The sequence below is a fragment of the Sebastes umbrosus genome, chromosome 15 (assembly GCF_015220745.1).
Source record: "Sebastes umbrosus isolate fSebUmb1 chromosome 15, fSebUmb1.pri, whole genome shotgun sequence".
Taxonomy (NCBI): domain Eukaryota; kingdom Metazoa; phylum Chordata; class Actinopteri; order Perciformes; family Sebastidae; genus Sebastes; species Sebastes umbrosus.
In genome coordinates this window covers 21,824,619-21,848,958 of record NC_051283.1, presented here as the reverse complement: position 1 = coordinate 21,848,958, position 24,340 = coordinate 21,824,619, and the positions used below count along the sequence as shown (strand labels likewise).

The window sequence follows — 24,340 nt, the reverse complement described above, 5'->3', positions numbered from 1 at the left end:
CACTGTGTGCTACAGCCTATACTTCTACACCTCAGAGGTCAATATCTTATGTTTTACTTCACTGCTATTACTGTAGCCTACACAACATATGATTTACACATAAAATATGATGAATTGTTATAAATTAACCCTCATCCTACCAACCTAGACCCCAAGAATAAACTGTATAAACAACCATCATACATTTTTTTTTACCTTTTTTCTTTTCAAAACATTATTGGTTATGTAAATAATGTCATCTTAACAGTATATATATACTCCTTCATAGACGATTTTCACTATTCTTTACATTAAGGTCGAAGACATTTTTTTTTTCCCAGTGTGCAACATTGCTGAAATAACTCTGGTAATTATGCAGCATGCCTTCAATCTCTTGAAGTACCCCCACTTTCATTTATTATACACCACCATGTCTCATTAAGCTCCTATTCAAATGAGAGGATCCCTATTTGAATATTGGCGCGACGTGGGGGTGAAAGGATGCCAGAGTCTCCTGCATGCATGCATGAGTACAAATACACACTGAATCCTTGTGGTCAGGCTAAAGTATTACATCTCATATTTACAGTAACAAGTGAGGTTTTTTATAGGCCTAAATATCGACTTTACTACTGCAACATGTTGCTCTTCGTCGTGCGTAAAAGCTGTGTTTTGTGTCCTGATGAGCAATGCCTGTAGTGATCACATCAGTTTCCTAATTCACTCAGGAGATTGTTCATGTGTTTGCCTTTTAAAACATACTTCCAGACTTTAGTAAACCTCTTATAGATCTGGGACTAATTTTGTTTGAAATTGTATTTAGTTTTATATGTTCAATGTAATTATTGTCCTGTGTGTTATATGTGAACCCTAAAAGGGCTAGATTACTGCATTTCTTTCTCTTTTTTTTGGTAACTAGGATCCTTTAATAAACAAAAACAAATAAACAGGAATATGCTGCATATGCCGTTGTGTGCGTATAGTGTTGTATTATTATTCGTTAGTATTGTGTGAAGCCTGCATGGTGTCTGGGCTGGCAGCAGTAAAACAATGGAGGGATGCTGGAGGGTGGTTTACTGCTGTCGGAGGCAGACTGAGACAGACTGAGACAGACTGTGACCCACCAGCCAAAAGACTGTCTGCTTCTCACGGCCCGAGTAACGCGTTACAAGAGAGTAACGGGGCAACACATCTATTGTTGTTTATGACTTTGTACCAAACCAAGTAAAGTGGAAAAAAATAGTTTTCTCTCAGAAACAGTACCATGGCAACATAGCGCCTTTTTATCGACCACTTAACTTTCACTTTGTCATGATATATGTAGCCTGTTGGCATTAAATTATGCTGCTGAAGTACAACTCTGAAGTACAACTTGAGTATTTTCCACTGTAGCCTATACTTCTACACCTCAGAGGTCAATATCTTATGTTTTACTTCACTGCTATTATTACTATAGCCTACACAACATATGATTTACACATAAAATATGATGAATTGTTATAAATTAACCCTCATCCTACCAACCTAGACCCCAAGAATAAACTGTATAAACAACCATCGTACATTTTTTTTTAAATTTATTTCTTTTCAAAACATTATTGGTTATGTAAATAATGTCATCTGAAAAAAAATGGATTATTTTTATTTTAGGAAAGTTTGTTAATTTGCATATTGTGAAAATGAAAATAGACAAAGCGCATGAGGAACTCTGTGTCTGTCTCCTTCAAAATGACTGACAAAGTGTCCCTTCACCTGATAGTGTGTCATACTTTAAATTAGACACATGGCAAACATTTTATCTGTATTCTATTTTATCTATTTTAACTTCATATGCTGCAACTGTGTGCTTCAGACAATACATTTCTCTTTTTCAAAAGCACTAGGCCTAATTAAAGAAAGAAAATAAACAGAAAACATTGATATGAAGTCATTAGGAACAAACTGATTGACAAAGCCATGAAAAATTGTAATGATAGAATAAAGCACCTGTGAGATATGACAAAAAGTAAAGGTACACCTCTGGGGTCTGCAGGGAGCCCAGAGGTATGATGAGTATAAAACTACCCAGCAATATAAAGGAGGCTATAAATTATCTCCATCACAACCAACAATGCTGCCTACACATTAAGAAACAATAATCTAATATGACAGTCAAGTGTTTTCTGTATAAAGAGTAGGCCTACTTCTAATTTTGGGGGGATAGCCTTACTTATTTTTTATTTTAAAAGTATGACTTTTTAGGGACGTTTTTCCTCGTCTGAATAGAAGGGATCAGGATAGATTATAAAGCCCTCTAAATATTTGGAACAAGCTCCCAGAAACCTGCAGGACCGCTCCAACTCTGACTTCTTTTAAATCAAAGATTAAAACTTTCCTGTTTGCTGCTGCCTTTTATTAAACCACTTAATGATCTTATATACTGCACTAGAGCTTTTACTCTTGTGTGTTATATTCTATTTTAGCTTCTATCCTAGCTTTTATTTTTCAGCTTGTTTTTATTTTCTAATCTTTAATGTTTTTATAACTGTTTTAATTATGTCTTAATGTTGTTTTGCACTTTGTCGCAATGTTCTTGAATGTGTATGTAAAGCACTTTGAATCGCCCTGTTGCTGAAATGTGCTATACAAATAAAGCTGCCTTGCCTTGCCTAAGACAAACTTGTGATTTGGTGGCTGTAGCCTATAACCTCATTTAGACTAATTAGTCTAAGTCAACATTTTAAGTGGCTGTTTCCTACAGTAGCATTAAGCAGCAGTTCAAATCATTAAGTAGCCTATAGGTGAACTCAATTATATTGACAAGTAGCCTATAAATACTGGCATAACGTTGACTTTTTACACTGTAAAGTATCCTGAATTAAAAATGACCAGTTTGGCCCATCAACCCATACAACGGTTTCCTGGCAACAAGTTGTGCAGGTGTTTTGGTTTGAGCCTCTGTGTGCTGCAGCATCTCTCACCAGGCCTTTATAGACATCTGACTGACATGGGGTTTCATTTGGTTCTGATGTAGTGAACTTGTGTTTTTTAATGGATAAAGTCATAAAAGGTGTGAAAAGAGATACTATTTGATAGATTTTGGTCCAGAGAGCCTGCAGGTTAGTGGTCATAAGGTCCAACCAGCCATTCTACACAACCGTATCAATGTTTTACAACTGATCCATAAAGCTTTTAATTATTTATTAACTTCTATTATAATAACGCCATTATTTAAAACTTTATAATTAAAGTGTTACCAAAAAGGTATATATATATATATATATATATATATTTTTTTTTTACTTATTTTTTTATTGCAGTTTCAGCAACTTATACAATCATCATCACATTCTTTACCACTGTATTTTCATTTTACAGCTGTCTCTTTGTTTTTACACAAAATTCCACAACTTTAAACAATATGGAGAGAGAGAAAACACAAAAAAACAAAACAAGACTTCATCTTAAACTATAATTTCAATTGAATTCAGAGAAAAAGGGAGGACACATACTTAAACAATCCAAAGAATTAAAATAAAATGAAGTAAAATAAATAAATAAATTTAAATAAAAATAAATGTGGTGAAGGGTCGGAGGTTATAGGTCAGAGTGTGTAGAAGGGTGTGTGTTGTATGTGTGTGTGTATGTGCTTAGAGAGATGACATGGGTCAGGAAGACGGAGATACAAGTATGATCCAGGATATATAAAAATATTCAGATCACCAATCACTGTATTAGTATGGTCATGGCAGGGCTTCACCTTTTAATAAATGTGTCTTTTTGGAGTCTTAGGGAATAGGTTATTTGTTCCATGTGGTCAAAAAGATATATATTTGAAGCAATGTATGAAATGTGTATTTTTGCAGTGTGTGTGTGGGGGGGATAAGAGATGCACGTGTGAAGGCGTGTGTGTGTGAAGGCATTTCCACACACTGATGTGGTCTAGACAAGATCAACATGACTGAGTTAACTTTATTAAATGCAAATGAAGTCCAGGCTTATATATGCATACACACACAGACAGACAAGACTGAGACCTCATACAATAAACGTTTGAGGGGATTCGTCTTTCATTGATTCAAAAAAGGATTTCTGGTGTGATTATCATGATAATTAGCCAAGCCAAGGAGCGCCTCTCGAGTCTGTCTCTACAAAGTTTCAGCTGCAGACAGTCACAGCAAACAGCTTTGAGACATGTCAATTCTGGGTGAGAAGAAGCCAAAAGACATGACTTTTCACATTTAACCATCTGAAAATGATATGTTCTCCTGTTAATAGTGAAGTCTGCACTATATATGCATGAATAAATCTTAGTATTGGCCTACAATCAATGTTAAAAATGTGCTACTGTTGGATAAAATATGACAGCATGAAATGATTAGATTAAATATCCATTGGAAAGTAGGACCATGATGTTCATGATGCAACATAAGCTCAATATGAGCACCTTAATGAGAACTCTAGACTTACAAATAGGCAATGGTGATATGATTTATATGATATATATTTAATGACATGTAAAAAACTAGCTTTAACTACAGATACAGATATAGTATATATGACATGTCAATTCTGGGTGAGAAGAAGCCAAAAGACATGACTTTTTCACATTTCACCATCTGAAAATGATATGTTAATAGTGAAGTCTGCACTATATATGCATGAATAAATCTTAGTATTAGCCTACAATCAATGTTAAAAATGTGCTACTATAGGATAAAATATGACAGCAGAAATGATTAGATTAAATATCCATTGGAAATAGACCAAAGTAGGACCATGATGTTCGTGATGCAACATAAACTCAATATGAGCACCTTAATGAGAACTTATAAATAGGCTGGTGATCCTAGGAACAGAAATATGGTGATTTATTTAATATATATTTACTGACATGTGAACAACTATAAGTCCTTATTATATGGATATATATATATAGGGATATTACCGGGATAACATGATAAAGTCATGCAGATAAAGCACACACTAACTGACTTACTGACTCTCTCATACACTCTCAATACCAACCCCCTACTGTATCCCCTCTCTCTCCCTCTGATACCTGATTGTTTGCACACCGGCAATATTTGCACCATCTGTTTATATCATGTTTATAGCTTATTTTGTATATTGTATATTGGTAGAAATTCAATTTTTTTATTCTTATTTTTATTTCTTTTGTTATTATACTGTTTACTTGCACCAACAAAACCAAAGCAAATTCCTAGTGTATACCTCTTACACTGAAATATATTAATTATTTATTTTTTAAAATATTTTTGAGAGCTACAAGTTCTTTTAACATGGTCATTTTATATTTTAATAATTTATTTATTTATTGTGTTGTAGTTGATTGTGCTACTTATTTTGTACTGTAATTACCTTGTGCCTTTTCTACCTTTTTTTTCTTTTCTTAAAGCTGACTTGGTGTAAACTGCTCAGAATTCCAATGTACTTAAGTGCAAATGGCAAATTAAACTCTTGAATCTTGAATCTTACACCTGGCAATAAACACGATTCTGATTCTGATTCCAACTGAGGCATTATAGAGTGATGTTTAGGTGGATGAATGAACATGATGGTGCCACCATGCACTTCTGCATGCGTCTGTTGGGGGGCGTGAGAGGCGCTGCTGTGGGTTTTCTTATTTCTTATTATAATTACATTGGTCGTCTTGCATAATATCAAAAAATCTCAGAGGGTGGGAACAGAGTTACCTCACTGACTCACAAGGGGGTGGGCCTTGGAGGGCGTATATGATTGAGGACAAATGAGATGTTAAACCATTTGGAGACAAGGAGGAGATGGAGATGATGTAGCCATCCGGAGCTGGACAGCCCCAAGTCCTCGGGTTTGGAGAGGGGAGGATTTGGGGCTGTGGATGTGGAGGACAGAAATGCACGGAGAGAAACGAGAGAGGACCCGTTAGATTTGAAGAAATGGACGCGCCCGTCGTCACAAAGCTCAATACTGACGCTCCTGAACGCGCTCATTTGGCTCCCAGCATGCTGCACGTCCAGAGGGACCTGCTGGTTAACCAGGAGCTCATCTCATCCAAAACCCAATGCAACCTGGCTGCTGCTGCACCTGCATGAGGAGGACACAGTAAGAAGCGTGTTTTTTTTATATATTATGAGTGTTTTGTTTTGTGTTGCATGTGAGGTTTAAACCTGCATGCATGGAGAGATGATTTTTTTTTTATTATGGCGAGCATAGGCTGCAACACACTGTGTTTAAACCACTGTTGTGTAAATAAGTGAGGATCTACATGGCTGCTGCACCTGAGGAGGAAGAGACAGTAAGAAGCTTGTTTTTGCATATTATGAGTGGTGGTTTTTGTGTGGCATGTGAGGTTTAAACCTGCATGGAGAGATGATTTTATGTTATAATATACAGTGCAGGAAGAGGCAAAAAAAACCCCACTAGGCTTCAGATAAGCCCAGTGGGTTTTTTGCCTCTTCCTGCACTGTATATTATTCTTTTTTGTTATGTTGTATAGTCTTAAATTGTGCAAAATAAATAAACAAATAAGCAAATGGCGAGCTCATGAATGCACGTTTATGTATAGGCTGCAACACACTGTGTTTTAAACCCTGTTGTGTAAATAAGTGAGGATCTACAGGCCACACCAAGATGCTTCAATAACTAAATCTACATTATCTTCCAGTGAGGTTTTTGTTTCTGTTGTGAGAGCAGTTTAAGGTTTAAGGTGTAAACGGTGCAGCAGCAGCATGTGAGATAAAGGCTGAGCATCATCTGATGGCAGCACAGACGTGTAGTTTCACTTGTGGCTGCAGCCACTTTTGGTTGGCGCTATAGATACTATAAAGTATATGTGCAAGGTAGTTTACTGAAATATCAACATGGGAGTGAATTTGAGAGCTCTGAGTTGTAGCCTTTCCTCCAGGTGATCTCCTGTCTCCCACAAGGCCTATTGATTAGTTTCCAGTCATCTTTATTACTATTAATGGAAAAGAATGATGCTCTGCATTTCCTCTCTCTCTTGCATCCTTCTAACCTACATTTTTAAAGACCTTTAAGAGATGATTCCCAGAAAATAGCACATTAATGAGAAGCTTTTTCTTCTTCAACTTTAAGTTTTGCTTTGGCAACATAGGTTGGTTTTAGTGTCTTTAATACCAATAAATAAAATGTTGAATTTGACTTTTTTCCAGTGTTGCTGACCCAGGATCAGCCATATATATGCTCTATTGTTATTACCCATTACATAAGTTCATGTTGCACCATTTTCCACGACTTTACTACTAAGCCCTGCACGTATTGCAGATTTTTACTGAAGTGTAATTGCACAATGTTGCATGGGTTTACAGCAGTGTCAGAGTGGCCTCGGGCGGTGCACAAACAGTGTTGTGTTTTGGCCTGTTTGCTGTCAACAGATTACGCGCTGAAAGGGCTAAATAGGAGAGGTGGAGGGGGGTTAAAAAAAAGGTTGCATGTTAAAAAGCAAAAGGTGATTATTGTACATGAAGCCAGCAGCGTGCTGTTTCCTGCAGCCTGGGATTATCCAGCACGGTGCCAGCAGCATAGGAGAGCTCTTACATAAGGCCTGCTGCTTAATCTGTGTGAGTGGGTAGTAAGACCTCCCTCTCATGCATGGATATAAGTTTCATTTCTAGAATGATTGCATAACATTTTCTATAGTATTAGATATATTTAGGAGGATGCATACATGATAGCAACCAAATCCTGGTTAATTCAGCGACAAACCTGTACTAGTTTTTCATGTAATGTTTTTAAATGTGTTGCTTTATTGTATTTATTTATTTTTCCTGTTTTAATCTCTTATTTTCACAAAAAGCCCCACAAAAAGGGACAGGTGTTGCAAATTAGCATCCGCTATAAGCACTATGATACTGGCATCAGATAGCTGTTTTTAAGTTGTCTATGTACATTGTATTGGTCCCTATTAAATAAACCATGAATGGATGGATGAATAGCTGCGCCGAACTGTATAACTGACAAAGGGAAGAAGTTTATTTACTATATTTTTTGGGACTTTATCTAAAGTGATGCAATAGAGAATTTTTTTTTGCAAAATAAACACGTGCAAAAGGACTTATTGGTGTTTTGCATCATCACTGAGCAGCATAATTGGCTCTTGCAGGAGTCGCAAAGGAGAAATTAGTCGGATGTTCACTCCAAAATGAAGAATCGGTGCTTTATCATGAGCAGTAAAAGTGACTCTGCACAGGTGAATCTGCAGGTTAAAAAAAAAAAACACCTGTTAAATTCCCCTATATAAAGCCATGCATGAGAGATGGAAATGCATAGCAAGTTATAAGAGATGTATTGGAGACTGTGATGTGTGACACAAGTCTATAACATAATGTTAAAAAGGAGGTCCTCTGTCTGCAGCAGCATCTCTGGAGCATCACTCTGCTGCAGAGTCAGAGAAAGCTGCAGGTGCAAAGCGACACGAGCTGGACTAGTTTGGGTGCTTTCTGTGACCTAGTAGGCAGATTTCCCATCAGGCATGCAGGGTGTTTTCCAGGGATTTTCCAGAGAGAGAGAGAGGGAGAGAGATGAAATGTCCGTGTGTTGTACTATATTTTAAAGATGCATTCATTTCTTGGAGATTTGAGTGGATTTTCCCCCCTATATGTCAAGTTCAAGTGTAGTTTATTGATCACATACACATTGACATGGCAGTGAGATTCTTTGTTCCTGTGTGTTACTCTCTCATCCCTGTATAATAGACAATCAATCAATTGAATAACAACAATGAAGTAAAATATAATCATCATTATAAACATTGTAAATATAGCAGCAACAATAGCAAATTGATCCTCAAGTCATTCTTTCTTTTTCACCCCCTCAGAAACGTGCATGCAAACGCACCAGATGAATATGAAGACGAGGACTTCCTCCAACTTCCAGGTGAATATGAATTATCTCACTTTTTTATTTATTTGTCATGGATTTTTACTATCGACACTCAATGCAACACAGATGACTCTGCAGGAGCTCTCAATGCACTTCAAGAAAATTAGGGAAAATTCATATGCAACATCTTCCTTTCACACACACACACACACACACACACACACACACACACACACACACACACACACACACCTAACATGAAGCGACCATGCAGCAGCAGCAGCACGCTGTGTGGAACTAATTGATTACTCCTGGAAATCATTTTAAAATCCTTTCGGGATCCTTTTTGTCCTGTTCCGCTCAGGTTTTTGTAGCATTTTACAGCAGCCTTTTATGCTCCCTGACAATCTATTAAAGTAGAACATTTTTCACTATATACTGCCAAGTTACCTTGAACGAAACCTGGAGAGGAATCACAGTTTTTCCATGCAGGAACATGAGGGTCAGCAGTTTGGACGTAACTAATGTTTTTTTTTTTCATTCTTTATGATTTTTTATGCATTATAATACAGGTTTTTCTTAGCTATACTGTGCTCTTACTGGTATACTGGTACTTGCATGCAGAAAATGCATCAGATATCAATTAAAAGAAAGAAATATTTTAATTCACACAGTTAGGTTAATTCACAGTCAGCAGTGCTCAGTATTTAATATTTGCCTTAATTCATGAAAGCTAAAATTAGCACCATAAATACAATTAAATAAACTGTTGCATTAATATTATTAATTATTATATGATTCTATTACATTTAGGAGGTACAGCACAATACACATGGGTCATAATTTAAAATTACTCTTGACTATTAGTTTGTCCATTCTAACAGATTCAGTCAATGCAATTTGAAAAATAAAGTCTAATTTTAGCATTTTAAAGACTTAAAAAACACACACACGTAGACATTTCTGTAGCCAAAGAATTGAAAATACAACTTTATTGTCTCTGTAAGAGCAACACATATACACTCACATTAGAAAGACTGTTAATCACAACATTCAAAGTCTATGGGCTTAAAAACTATCATGTGGAATTGGTAATAAAAATATTAATAAATGATAATTCATGGCTGTATATGGGAGTCATCAGTGTGAAGTCGTGAGCTCGTGTTAAAACGTGTGTGTCACGGCCTGCAGACGTAAAACAGCAAAGTGATCTTCACTAATGGAGGTTTCTTTTTTTTTTTTGGCAAAAATCCAAAGCTGCTCCTTATAATTCATCCCTCTCTGAGATCTTTCAGAGAGCAGTTGTAAAAATAAAATGTATAGGCCTAAAGCACGAGGTGGTGTAGCCTGTAATATATTTATTTTTTGATGTGTGGATGGAGGCAGTGGCCTATTTTATCACGATGCTGTGAGAAAGAACATCATCTGTCTGTGTGCGTGTGTGTGTGTGTTAATTAGGCATCACACCTCGCTGCATTAATTGAAAGCCATGCGATGCCAGTGACGTCACTCCCCTCTGACGCCAAAAGCCATTTTTAAAAAAAAAACAGTTTATGGGGGAAAAAATAAATAATAAAATAGATAAATAACATTTTAGAGAGAAACAAACACAATGATGTATTTGGCTATAGGTGTTAATATTTTACTATTTTCAGATAATTATGTATATCAGCCCTAACTTCAGTTTATTTGGAATTATATATTATATATATAATATATAATATATATATATTATATATATATATATAAATAAATAAATATCTCTATATATATATAATATGTATATATATAAATAAATAAATAAATATATATATATATATATATATATATATATATATATATATATATATATTACTCAAATATATTATTTTAAACCTATAATGAATATGGCAGGGTCTAAAAACATTGCTTCATAATATAAAATAAATTAATGAAAATAAACGTATCAATAATTCCTACACATTTATTAATTTACTTACATTTCATCTAATCATCTACATACATCTTATCATTTTTTTTGCAGTTATAGGTTTCTTGTCCTTCTAAGCAATATGTCAAACTATTTCCTTTACAGCTGGTGTTGCATCTGCACTGAACTGTTTTCTAAACACTATGTGTAGAGAATATTTTGAGGATGTAAACTGTTTATGTTAATAATATTTGAATAATTCTCAGGATAAAAAATAGTGCAGTATTTTAGATATGTAAAAGAACAACTTTGCAAAGTAATCCTTAATGTTAAGCACATGGTTTGAGGGTTTATCTGCCTTCCAGACTGGACATTAAAATAGACTGAATACCTTTATATACCTTTGTATAGTAATTGAGTATTTACCTCTACTAAAATGAGTTCATGTGTTCAATTTTCAAGGGATTTCCTCTTTTCATTCTGCCATATACTGTAATATTTTCGTGTAAATTATTCCCCTCAGTGCTATTTCAGCCCGAGCTTCTAATGCCCCTCATAAAGATCTTTATTGTTGTTGTCTTTAGTTCACTGGATAGTCGGCTATAATGTTTTGTTTTGAATTCCTACAAGAGCCCATTCACATTTCAGTCATATAAAAGACACTTAATAGCTTGGAAAATGTGTTCTCCCAGCAGTATCCCTTGTGAATCTTTAGTCATGCTTGTTTTTCATCTCATTTCACTGAGGCGTTTTTAACACCACGCCATAAATCATCTGCATTAACACTCCAGATTTATGACTATTATTGTCATTATGTTCACCTCTGGAATAGGTGCAAAACAGAGTAAAGTAGCTTTTGTTTTTGGTGAATTAGCCCTTTAAGCATTCCCCTGTCATTGTTTGTCCTCACAGGTGTTTCGGAGGTTGTGTGTGTGTGTGTGTGTGTGTGTGTGTGTGTGTGTGTGTGTGTGTGTTGCTGGCAGAGAGCGGTGTTCGCAGGCCTGAGGGGTTGTCTGTTATCTTTGGTTATCTAGCTGTATGAGTGACGTACATTCTTCATAAAGCTAGATAACCGAAAGTAACAAGAATCCCATTACACGCCTGCACGGAGGAACAAAACAAAATATGAAAAAAAACACATAAAGAAGCAAGAATGGGCTCCGGACGATGGATGTTGCCAACCGATGACGTGAAGGTATGATGCTGTGTTACATAAGGGCTGATTTTAAAGGGAGGGGAGGGGAGTTGGGTCTCTCATAGAGGATATAATATGCACCAACACAAATAATCAATATTTGAATTATAGAAAACATTACATTTTCACAAAATACATCAAATCTGGTCACAGTAATACTGTAGTGGTGGGGTATTGTGCTGCCTTGTGACAAGATGGTAGTGTGTGATGTTTCCTCATGCCAACTCGCTGTCAATCAAGTGGTCGACTGGGATGGAAAAAGATAAATTCAACATTTAAGTGTTCTTTGTCCTTTCCAAAAATGCACTTTAAGTCACACTGGAAAGCTAAATGATCAATACAGCTAATAATAAATATGTGCACCTACTCCTATTGATAGACATATTGCAAAAAAAACCCAACAAAACTATCTTGTATTTGTACATGAAAAATGTATTTTTTTATCTCCTGGACAAAGAATCTTTAGTGGTGACCTTTATTTAAACTGCTATCCTCTCCATAAATGGCATCCCGTTGAATTAATCCTTTCCTGTTCTGTCCAAACATCTCGCCTCAGGAGGAAATGGATCAAATTAACAAAGTGTAATGCTATAATTAAAATAAATCAGCTCTGTAGTGAGTGGCCATGCAGGGTTGACGGTTTCTGCTAAAGAACAAGACTGTTATACCCGAACCCAAATAGATGATGTACGCGGAGGACCAGCCTCATTTTCTGCTCGGTGTACCAGATTAGACCGAACTGTGCAAATAAAATAGACTTTTCAGATAGTGTCTAGTACGAAAAACATACGTAAATCATCCACCTTCTTGTCCCACCAGAGAGGTAAACTGTGAAATTACTCGCTAGTACTTCACACTCAGTTGGAGAGGTTTATTCTCGGTGCACTGTGCCTCCGAGATTTATGGTCTTCACCTTGTTGTATCCTGTTTTTATTTATTTATTTATTTATTTATTTATTTATTAATTATTTTTTATTAGAGGCCTTTCAACTAATCACAAATCAAATTAGGTTTTTCTGTGAGGACACTTAAAAAAAAAGTCTTCACCTGGTTGGTTTGGGGGTTTTGTTTCTGAAAGATTTGTTATCACTGTTAATACAAATTAGTGAAGAAGGAAGCAATTAGCTTGCATGAACTACAGTTATTTCAAGATGATAAAGAAAAAGGGAGTTTAGAGTTTCAAAGCACTTGGATAGGATGTTGAGATAAATGTTTTTTTATGTTTTTTTTAAAAAACATTTGATTTTAAGATCCTAGAAAATCCTTAACCTTTCCTTTTCTCATATAGGCCTCTTTTTTTCTGCCGTCCTCCCTCTCTCCGTCTCACACACGCTTAATGCACAACCATACATACACACAAACACATACCGCACACTCAGGAATTTCTTTGTCTAATTGCACTTTGTTTGGGGAAGAATTTGGCCTCAATCTGTTTTTTAATTAGCCTTTATTTTATCGATGCCAGTTAATTGGCTAAAATATGCTTTTAGCACAGTTTTCTTGCCTGAATCTCTTTCTTAGAAGGGAAAACTGTTTGTTGTTGTTCTTGTAAGATGAACAAGAACTACACATGGTTGAGACATGCTGTAGCCTCAGCAGCTTCGTTTTACATGACCATCCTCCTCTATTTTTGGTGAGTTTCAGGGTTCGGGATGATTCATAAAAAGGGAGATAACGTGCATGCTGCTCCTCTGTGGTTTTAGAGAGCACTTCCTACAGAAGCAGTGCTGGTGAGAGAGGTGAAACTAAACAAAGGACACCTCGAGAGGCAATTAGCGGCACTTTGCCATCATTTGGAGCATCTCCTCTCCAGTTGATGCTCTTCTGCAGTTGATTTGCTGCTTTTTCCTGCTCAATGGGCTTTGTCTCAAACAAGTCAACAGTATGACATCAGTGGGGCGCAACAAGGCAGCGAGGAAGATTGGTCATCTCATCTCCCATGTTAAATGTAACTTTGTCGAACATATATACTATCTAGGAACTAAAAATCTTTTTAAAATCTCCTCTCAAACCTCTTAAGCTCCATCAACACTGTAGTGGCGTATAACACAAAGTGTAACCATCATTTCATCAGTGAAAATAGGGCTGTAAGATTTTTTTATATCCTAAATTGATCTTAAAATTTCAGAATCTTGCTTCCCAATCATTAATCTTTTTCATACGTTAATGGCTGCAGCTTAATTAGAGATTTATCCAGCTTTTTATGATCTTTAAACCTTATTATTTGGATAAAAAATAGGTTATAAGCTATTTTCCTGTTGACCACATGTGTTCACATGTGCTTTTTGACACTGTACTTTCCCCACGCACTCGTCCCAACGTACTTCTTCTTTCTTTTCTACGGGTCCCCCCCCCCCCCACACCCCCTCATTCATTTAATTTTATTCTTTTCGTTTTTTTCCCAGCTTGGATTCTCAGATGGTTGGTTCTGATTTGTATGCATTTGCATAATGAATGTCATTTGCATGCTCAGGGGCAGACCATACCATGAGAACGGCTGTGTTGGTTGTTTGCGTGTGTGTGTGTGTGTGTGTGTGTGTGTGTGTGTGTGTGTGTTCATGCATGGGCACATGTGTGTTCGTATGTGTGCGGCGTATATTAAGCACATGTAAATTACACGTTTTTTTTACACAAACAGACCATCACAGGGTGTTGTTTGTTTCGCGCCCACACTGTATAAATACTTTGTTCTTCCTCTCTGACGTGTGTGTGTGTGTGTGTGTGTGTGTGTGTGTGTGTGTTTGTGTGTCCATGTGTGGGAGAATTCCTCCTCTATGTGTGCATGTAGGGCACCAATGTGACGATCATGCCTCTTTCTGTCTCTCCGCCTCCCTCTCTCGCCTGTCTTGGTAACCGTTCAGCAATGTACCGACTAGAAGAATGAAAATAAGAGACTCCCTCCTCAATCCCATAATCCTCCTCTTCTCCGACCCCTCCCTTGCCAGTTTGTCCTCCTCTCCCACACGGCAAGTCACAGTCCTGCCACCATCTTAGGTGTTAAGACTGGCACAAAATGGCAGCTGAATAAAAAGGGGGGAACGTGGATAGCCAGCGCTGCACCTTCCCCCACTTCACGTTGGCCCCGATCCTTTCCGCGCCATTGGTTGCCTCAAGACAGTGTTAATTACTGCCAGTGTGTTAATTGTAGAGATCGCCCCAAGAGACGTGCGGGAAGGGGATGAGATAGGAGGAAGCCGTAGAGCCGGTGGCTTTTGAGTGTCGGCAAGCTGGCATTTTTAAGGGCAGCTGCGGTTCCCTGCGTCGCTTTCATCGTGCCCGCCGTCACGCTGCAGACTCCGACGATCGACCATTTTGTGGATTTTCCACAAGGCGCCCTGAAAACTCTTTCGACGTCTCGGCTTCTGGGACGTTAATTAGATCATTCGTTTGATTACAAAGAGTTATAATTTCTATTTCTGCATGTGGAGCATTCACACGGTATTTACGCTGCAGGCGCGTACAGACGGCTTTGTTTGATGATGTGGAAGAGAAAGAAAACACCTACATGCTCCCTGACACCCACAAGGAGCCGTAATTAGCAACATGGTGGTCTTCATAAATCTCCGCTTGTTATCACACTTAGTTCTCTCTCACGTGGCACTACACTTCCTATTTGGCTTGTAGAAGAATATTTGTTGCCGTATGGATTATTTCACACAGGGTCATCAACTGTCACTCGTTTCTGAACCAGAGGAATTTAGAGATTTTACTGGAAATAACATTTAAATTATCTAAAATATATATACCATCACTTCACCCCATTTCGTTGCTGTTGAATGAAAACCTTACGTCTCCAACAGGTCAAAGTTTCTGGCCTCATTTTTAGCTTTATGATCATGCATTTGGGTTTAAAAGGGATCAGATAAGGAGAGATCAAATAAATGTCTTTTTGGGATTTAATTGGAAATGACTCTAAATTAATAACCTAAATTAATATACAGTTACTTCTCGTTTTGCTGCTCTTGGGATGAAAACCCATCATGCCAACTCTTTTGGCCTTACTTTGAGCTTCATGTGCATATTATTTAGGTTTCAAAATGGTTTTACAAGTCTGAGAAATGTCGTAACTTTTAGAGAAGCATACAATATTATCAAAAAGTGTGAAAACATTTAAATTCCCCTAATTTTGAGTTAAGATTTAGTAAACCTTTAAGCAGGGAATAGGAAGTGAGGATCGCCTTCTTCAATGTGGTTTTATGACCTACACCATTGAGCCTGCGACTCTTACCACGACCGCTAGAAGCAAGGGACCGATGAGTTCAGGGAGGAAAAAGTGTAGTAAGTGAATGACTGGAAGGAGGAGAGAGAGAGGGGGGGGCAGACAGACGAGGAGAGGGAGGCTGCGACAGTGAGATCTCAATAGTGAGAGGCCTTCTTTGTGTTTCTGTGTGAGGTTTATCTTGGGGGGGTGCATGGGGCGCTAAGAAAGGAGGGGAAGAGGAGAGGGTGGGGATCCTATCCTGGACCCTCAGACAAGCGGCACATTGTCCTCCCCAATGTGTGGCGGCACTTGTGGCGTAACGCCATTATTTAGGCCAGTGGAGGGAACGGGGGTCTGGAGACCAGCTTAACCAAAACGCCAATTAGAGCCGGATCGTCCTGATTAATGGACGAGGGAGATTGGTAAACAATGCCGGCCATTGTTAACGTAACCCCCCCAATTCCCTCCTCAAACACACACATATACAAACCCCTACCCCACGGGTTCTTTCACACAGCAGACCCTCCATCCCCACTGCCTCTAACACACACACACACACACACACACACACACACATGCAAACACACACATGATTTGTCTGTCATGCCAGTGCTCAGAGGCCTGCCATTAGCATGCTGCTCTTGTTTTTTTTGTTCTAGCTTTTCAATGTAAAGTTTTGCGTTGATCCTCTCATGTAAATTGGCGTATATATGTGAATTATTAATCTTCCTGTTAAGAGATAAATATAATTAGTTTAAGTAGTAAACAAAAAACAAAGTTCATGACAAAAAGTTAACATTTCGCAAACAAAAAATAAATATATGAAAAAAAAAAAAAAAGATTACAGTTGAAATGTTAAAGATATATCCTTATGTATTTAACATGCACATAAAATTAAACATTTAAGTTGTAAGCGGAGCGATGAAACTGAGGCGTCTTTCATCAAAAGCGGCGCGGGGCTCATATGTTAATCACACACACCATGCGATGCTCGGCTCTGCATTTCAATACGTCCTACTTTATTGTTTTTTTTAAGCATATGCGCTGAATAATTAGCCACCACATAGTCCAATCAGGGGCATGCCAATGTGGGGTTGCCATGGCGACCTCATCAGTTCGTACCCCCCACTCCCCCCTCACTCCCTATCCCCTCCACCCCCACCTCCTTCTCCTCCTCCTGCCTGGCTGCAAACAGGACGGAGAAAAATAAAGCGTGGGAAAAAACACTTTGGTGGCTCAGACAATGATAGTGGGGGTGAGGAGGAGGAGGAGGGAGAGGAGAGGAGGAAGAGAAGGAGGAGAGGAGATGGAGAAGGAGAGGAGGTGGGATGTTGGTGATTGGAAGAGCAGCTTGTGTCTAGACTGGCATGGTTGTTTTGGAGTTTGGTGTTTTTAGGGGGTTAGGGGTGGGACATATTTTATCTCTGTGTGTTGAGTTTGTTCCTTCTGTTATTAGCGTGTAATCTACGAGCAGTGAATGGGAGCTTACAGTAAAGGCCACTCCGTAGGCGATACAGTAAACAGTAACACACAGCTTTGTGTTAAATTATGCATGACTTAGCTCAGAGTCCTACAAATGTTTTGAGTCTGTGCACATGATCGGTTACTCAAAATCCGGCTGCAATCCCTCCACATATTTAACATCTTTAGGAGCTTTTAAGTAAGAACAGGAATTGGCTAATTATTCACAAGTAATATGGGATGTGTGTGTCATGCAGGACACGTGTGTTAGGTTATTAATTGCATGTGTGGATGCAGTACGTTTGAGCCTTATTTAACCAAGATGGTCTCCTGGGATCAATATCTTCTATAGTTGTCTCCAGTTCGAGAGTGTACTGTAAATGCAGTAAAGTTGAACACAGTAGAGCAGCTGGGGAATTGAGCCAACTGGTTCACCAACATCATTTGAATACCGTATTAAAAATGCATACACATGTATATTCTGTTGCTCCACATACTGCAGAAACTGTACATCTTATCAGGACATTAATGATAAAACAATGATTATATTTTTTGGTCATTCTGTGATCTTCTTGAATGAGATGAGATGTTTTTAACGCCTCCTCTGTGTCTTCTTTTTAAGGTTTCGGATCAGTCTGGAGTTGGGAATTATCCGTCCTTTTGCTTCTCCGCTCTTGTGGACTGTGACTTTTGAGTCCAGCGATGTTCATTTCACACAGGACTACGTCATTAACCGCTAACATACGGGAGGAAACACACGGATTCTGTGAACACAGCCGTCTCCAACAACAAGAGGACAAAGTTAAAACCGCCGGGTCTTAAAGCTGGTAATGGATACAAAAGTGACCGTTTTCGGCCGCTACAGCAGAACATCTTTATCTGAATGACGACAGAAGACTTTGATACAAGCGGTACAAACTGACAGTTGGCCATCATGAGGCTGGAACAGAGCGTACAGGACGGCAAAGTGAGCTGTTGTACACGGTGTTCTTGGGAAATGCTCTGCACAGCTGTTCAGGAAACATCTGCACTAGATTTTCATGTAGGTCAGAGCTTAGATTTCTCTCTCTCTCGATCACGCACACAAAAAAATCTGTCATTTGATATTAAAACAAATTTAAAAAAAAAATGAAAAAAAGGTTAGATGATGGTAAAAATAGTTGCTGTGGTGTTTTGAATTTTTAGCGTTATTCATTAGTTTAACAATTTATTCTCTTTTTTTATCTTAGATCTTAAATCTTAGCTTTTAAATTTATTTTTTTCTCATTTATCTCTTGAATCCTACTTGTTTCTAATTATTTCATCTTACAATTAAATTAGTCTCTTTGTCTCATGTAAAATGTTGCATGTTTCAATCAAGTTGTTGACAATCTGTGTGACTGGATTACTTGAAACATTTGAAATTATTATTTTTTCGTGCGATAAATGTTTTATGGAATTCATCCATCAACTATGAATTGTTTATCAATCGTTCAGATTATTTGAATTTTTTAGTTTAATTTAGTTGAGGTTTTTTTAGACACATGCAGTACATTTTTCTCATTTTTTTCATCTCATAACTATATTTTGTACATTTCTATATTATTTAAGGGCTGTATAACCTTTAACATCAGCTCATGTGAAGCTTTTATGGAGGTCTTATAAGGTTCTATTTTTACAGCCACTTATCATGTACATCACATTTTATTTTACCTTTTTTTTATTTTGTGTAGAATATCGTTATTAAATCTTTATCAAATTATATTTTTATTTTTAGTGTACACATTTTATCAAGAGAGCTTCTATCACTGCAGGAAGCATTTTGTGCAATTAAAATACATTTTGATTTTATTTTTTTTATCTATGCAAAAGAAATGAGCAGGAGGTTTTGTTAAGTTTGCACTATGTGTATAAGTGTTTGCACATGAATTGTATGGTATACGTTTGCACATTAGCAGCTAAATGTACGGGTTCAGTTTGTGTGAGGGAATTGTGGTGTTTTACTAACATGCACTATTATGAGCACAGGTGCAATGTGTGTGTGTGTGTGTGTGTGTGTGTGTGTTTGAGTGTGTGTGCTACGTTTTAGGTTTCATTAGAAACAATGAATACAGTCTTTCCATTGATTTCATCAGTAATTGCAGTCAGCCTCAGAGACTAAAATCTGGTTTTATTCCACATTTCATTTGTTAAATCAGCTCCTCTGACAATATGAACACATGAATGCATGGGATTTTGTTTTGATCTAATGTGGAGAGCTTGTGCAATAGAGTTTATGCAGTTTGAATACTATTTCGAGGGAATAACTGATCATATTGTAATGCACTGAACTACTGTTTCAGGAGTGTTATAAGCAGGATTTGCACATGAGCTGCTGTTAATGTGTTTTTACTATGCAACTGTTTCTACTGCAGTTAATTTAAATCAATAAAAGTATTAATGTTTACAAGAGACAATAACTGTCTATGTGTGGATTTCTGAGGTCTACGTTTGTGTGTTAAAAGGTACTAAGATTTGTTTTTTTTAAATCTATGATGAGAACGTAAAGGATGTAGAATCAACCGTGACACAATCATTATTTCACAAATTTGTTGAATCATCAAATTACGTCAAAATTTACAAAACCGCATTGTGTTTCTTCTCCAGTACATCATCCACATACTGAACAAAAAAAGGTAATGCACATTTTGCTTAGTTAGCTGTGTAAATACATTTAAATACATTTTAAAATCAACAAGTATGGCACATTTAAAATCAGCTTAGTTCATTTGACATCGCTAACGTATCAGGAAGGTTACAAAAAAGTGCTCAGTCTGTTCCAGTTTAGTCCCTCAATCATGTAAATATCCACACAGAGTGCAACAATTTAGAAATAAACTTCCAGCTCCCACAGTAGACGCACAGAAAATAAGTGATAATTGTTCTGCACAGAGTTTCATTTATAGATTTAGATTTAATATTGTCCCAGAGGGAGATTTGTTTTCACAGCCAGTACAACACAGAAACATACAGATATACACACAGCAGAACACATAGAAAAAAATCACTATAAGATGAAGTTCCTTACAAACTTTACATGTGATGTGGATTAATTCCTACTGTTGCAGGCTCTTCTTCATGGGGCTGTGTTTGTGTACACTACCATCAAGCTGTTTTCAATACATTATCTATTAGTGTTGCTATTAGTCAATTCTTTTAATTTATTAAAGAGAAGGTCAGTTACACACTTCCTCTTATGTGTGTCATCCAGTACAGTCCTTTACTGTTACCGTCAGCCCAGCCTGTTCTCATTCCAAGGGCGCCAAATACCGAGGCTTTGTCACGGCTGCCAGCATGTAATACCGCCGCACAAGGCACCCTTTAGCGCCCGTATGAGACGCACCAGGCTTTCCATTAACTACAATGTAAACCCATCCGCGGCAACAATAAACGCTTAGAGAAAGTGCGTCGGGAGTGTGGTGACGTAAAGCGAAAAGACACACGGCGGCTTTGAGGGGAGGTGGATGGGTCCAACAAACACAAGGCTTTCATCAAGGAGGCCGCTGTTTGAGTCCCGTTTCATTTTTACGTTACAATCAGCTGTTCGTTCACAACGTTCAGCTTAATTTTCACTTTACAAACGTAGTAATTTATATCCCAACCATGTGTTCTTTCCTAAACCTAAGTGGTTTTGATGCCAAAAATAAAGTGACACCAAGGGGCGTGACAAAGCGTGCTGAGTGTGCAGAGCTGGGATGAGAACGTGTTGGTCAGCCACATAGAAAGAAGCTCAAAGGCAACGCTAGTGATAGTCGTAAAGACAATCGACTCGCTTACTTTCCTACCCAGCTGTTCCCAGCAGGTCTGAGACTGGAGCCTGTGACTCTTATTCACTCACACATTCGATTCACACTCATTTTTAACCTGCTTTTGGAGTGACGTGTGGGGAAAAATCGTTGTCATGTGTAAATACAAGTTAACAGTGATGCATCATTTCCCCAAATTCTGTTAAAAATCCAACCAGATTTGTCTGTGGTAGAGAATGAGTTTAGTGATATTTATGATGCCAGTAGTCAGACAGATGATTTCCCTTTACATTAACACAGAAGTATGAGACTGGAAAATGTTAAATTACATAATCTTGGTATATTTAATGATTAATGCATGAGCTAGCTGTGAGGAACCAGCCATGCTGTGAATTTAAAGATGGACCTAGAAATATAAAGTTTCAGAAACTATTCAGGTTGAGTGGATCCATTTGGATTAAACTATTTTGAAATATGTTTAAAGTTGAGCTGTCTCTATTGGGATTTATTGCCCGTTTATGAATTCAGGATCAAGACGTGGTTGTACACTACTTCATTTAATGCAATATAACTGTACAGGTATGTAAACTGACCAACTTATTACACAAAACCCTCGTTAGAACAGTCCGGAGGTAGAAACGCTCCAGCAGTGAACAGAGAACAACATGCTCACATGAACACTAAACACAATCACTGATCAATGTTTACACGCGCTGTACACTCGCAGAGGAAAATCACAGTCACATCTGGATGATGTGCTGCGTCTGGGACAGCGTGGCACAGCTGCTCTTAAAGAGGCGCAGGCCAGTGGATCCAGCTGCTGCCGTGCTGCATGAAGCATCTGGAAACATCTGGAGGGACGAGCTCCTCGTTCAGCTCACAAACACTCTGGGGGTAAAGGTTTCGAGGAAGAAGGTTTCTGAGCTGTTTGTTTCACGCATAACACGACGGATACGAATCATTCACAGTGTGTGGTGGTCATCAGAGCGTATGTAACGCACAAACTCTCCTTCTCTTCCACAGAAATGATAACGGGGTGACTGAGGTAAGTATAAATTTGATGTTTTGGAAAGGCTTGCCAAGTTTGAATGTTGAGTATTTTGATAATTGTTTTGCGTTCTTCATGCATTGATATATTAAGCTGTCCATCATTAAAGGCGCCCAAAATTGACAGAACAAACAACATAAAGATTAAAGCTTCAGTAGGCAGAATGTTTTTGGCATCATTGGGAAAACATTCCATAATAACCTTTCAGCATATTGTAATTCAAGTGTTCTGAGAGATAACTAGACTTCTGCACCTCCTTATGGCTCTGTTTTCAGGCTTTAGAAAATCTAGCCTGTGACGGTAGACTTTGACCAATCACAGGTCATTTCAGAGAGAGAGAGCGTTCGTATTGGCTGTGCTCTGGTCATGTGACCGGTACTTGGCGTTCCTTCATGAGATCTCATAATGGCTAACGCGTTACAAACGTCATTTTACTGCTAAACCGTGCACGACAAGATGATTCGTATAATATTGATTCATATTTGATCAACGCTGCCTAGTTTGACCGTTTGGTCGGAGTTCGCGAGTGATTGACAGCCGGCTCTCATAGACAGCAAATGGACAGCAGATCTCAGATCAGCTCTGACTGCTTGTTTTCCTCCAGTCTGTCAAATCTTGCAGATGCCGTTAGGAGAACCGGAGGACACAGAGGCACATGATTTTTTTTCATGTTACCTGTTTCATGCACTACTGTCAGGATATAGCGACCGTTTAATAAAAATAACTTTTTTTAAAATCATATTTGCTCCTATTTCAGCTTTAAGCTTTAGGAGTTAAAAAAACTTTTTTTTTTTTGCTTTTAAAACGCAGAAATTCCTTTTGGTAACGGTCTAATACTCTTTATTTTAGCATTTTTGGTTAAATATCTTCACTGTAATTACACCTTTTCTAAACATAAATGTAGATGGAGTATAGATTGGGTAAAGCTGTGAATTTAGTAATGTTTATGATTTAAATTGTATTTACTTGAAATCCCCTATATATATATATATATAAAATTGTAAAAATCATAATCATTGTAATGAAACAAAATAGAAGTCCACCGTCTACATGTTTTAACAAATACAGGCTTAACCTGTGGTTGACCTTGTTGACCTTTCACATGTTCCGTCAGTAAATTACCATTTAAGATCTTAACAGTTAGTAGGGACATTTAAATAAAAAATATACTAAAACACTGAACAGTCAGCTGTTACTCTTAGTTAGGAAAGATGGCCTTAAAGAGAAACTGTCCAAAAACAAGTACTGTATATGATTATATAACCGATCTAAGAGTGCAGCAGTCTCAATAATCATTTTCTACACACCTGTGATGGTTTACACTGAGGCTGAACCTTTTTATTGTCAGTTTTATTAAATTGACTCTGCTGTTTTTGTTATTTTGCATCTGTTTTTCAACTGAAGTGTTAACGTGACATTGACGTAAAAGAGCTCGTATGAACTAATCTCCTGTACCCTGTATTAAAGAAAAGGTTAAAAAAAATTAATCTGAACAATCTTGCATCAAACTGCCTGTGGAAAAATCTGATTAAAAAGACCTGGCAGACGCAGTACTAGTATCAGCTGTACAAAATATACAGTTAGCTGTCTGTTACCGGAGCCTATATACAGTCTATCATTTCTAATTTCACTCTGGGGTATTTGCAGTAAATTCAAAATGATATTCTTTAAAATTTAAACAAAAATGCTAATTTTGGGGCGACTGATCCTTTTTGACTGGCAGTGTATTAAAAGAGGGTGGTATCCCACGGTTACTGCAAACACAAGTACCACTACAGATCTTGTAGACATGATAATTTGCATTGTTTTTGTAAAAACATAAATCCTGAGTGAATGTGAGAAGGGCCATATGACAGGTAGGCCCTCCACTGCAGTCAGCGCTGCAGGCCGGCCTCCAGACAGCAGGAAAGTTACGGGAACCGTCTGATTATAATGGAATCAATAACAAAACAAAGGCTCA

At 37.6% G+C, this 24,340-nt stretch overlaps 2 long non-coding RNA genes across 3 annotated transcripts in view; one reads left to right on the top strand and one right to left on the bottom strand.

Moving 5' to 3' along the window:
• Positions 1-5,423: 5,423 nt before the first annotated feature.
• On the top strand, positions 5,424-20,003 carry LOC119503888. The gene is made up of 4 exons (XR_005210403.1): positions 5,424-6,063; positions 8,798-8,856; positions 11,624-11,906; positions 18,191-20,003. It is a non-coding gene; the product is annotated as an uncharacterized LOC119503888 (long non-coding RNA).
• The window catches only part of LOC119503889, a 26,906-nt gene continuing 15,702 nt past the window's right edge, over positions 13,137-24,340 (bottom strand). The window contains exon 3 of one of the 2 annotated variants that reach the window (XR_005210404.1): positions 13,137-18,304. This is a non-coding gene — a long non-coding RNA (uncharacterized LOC119503889). Of the gene's footprint in view, positions 18,305-21,248; positions 22,221-24,340 lie in introns of those variants that run through there. The other variant, XR_005210405.1, reaches the window with a different exon arrangement.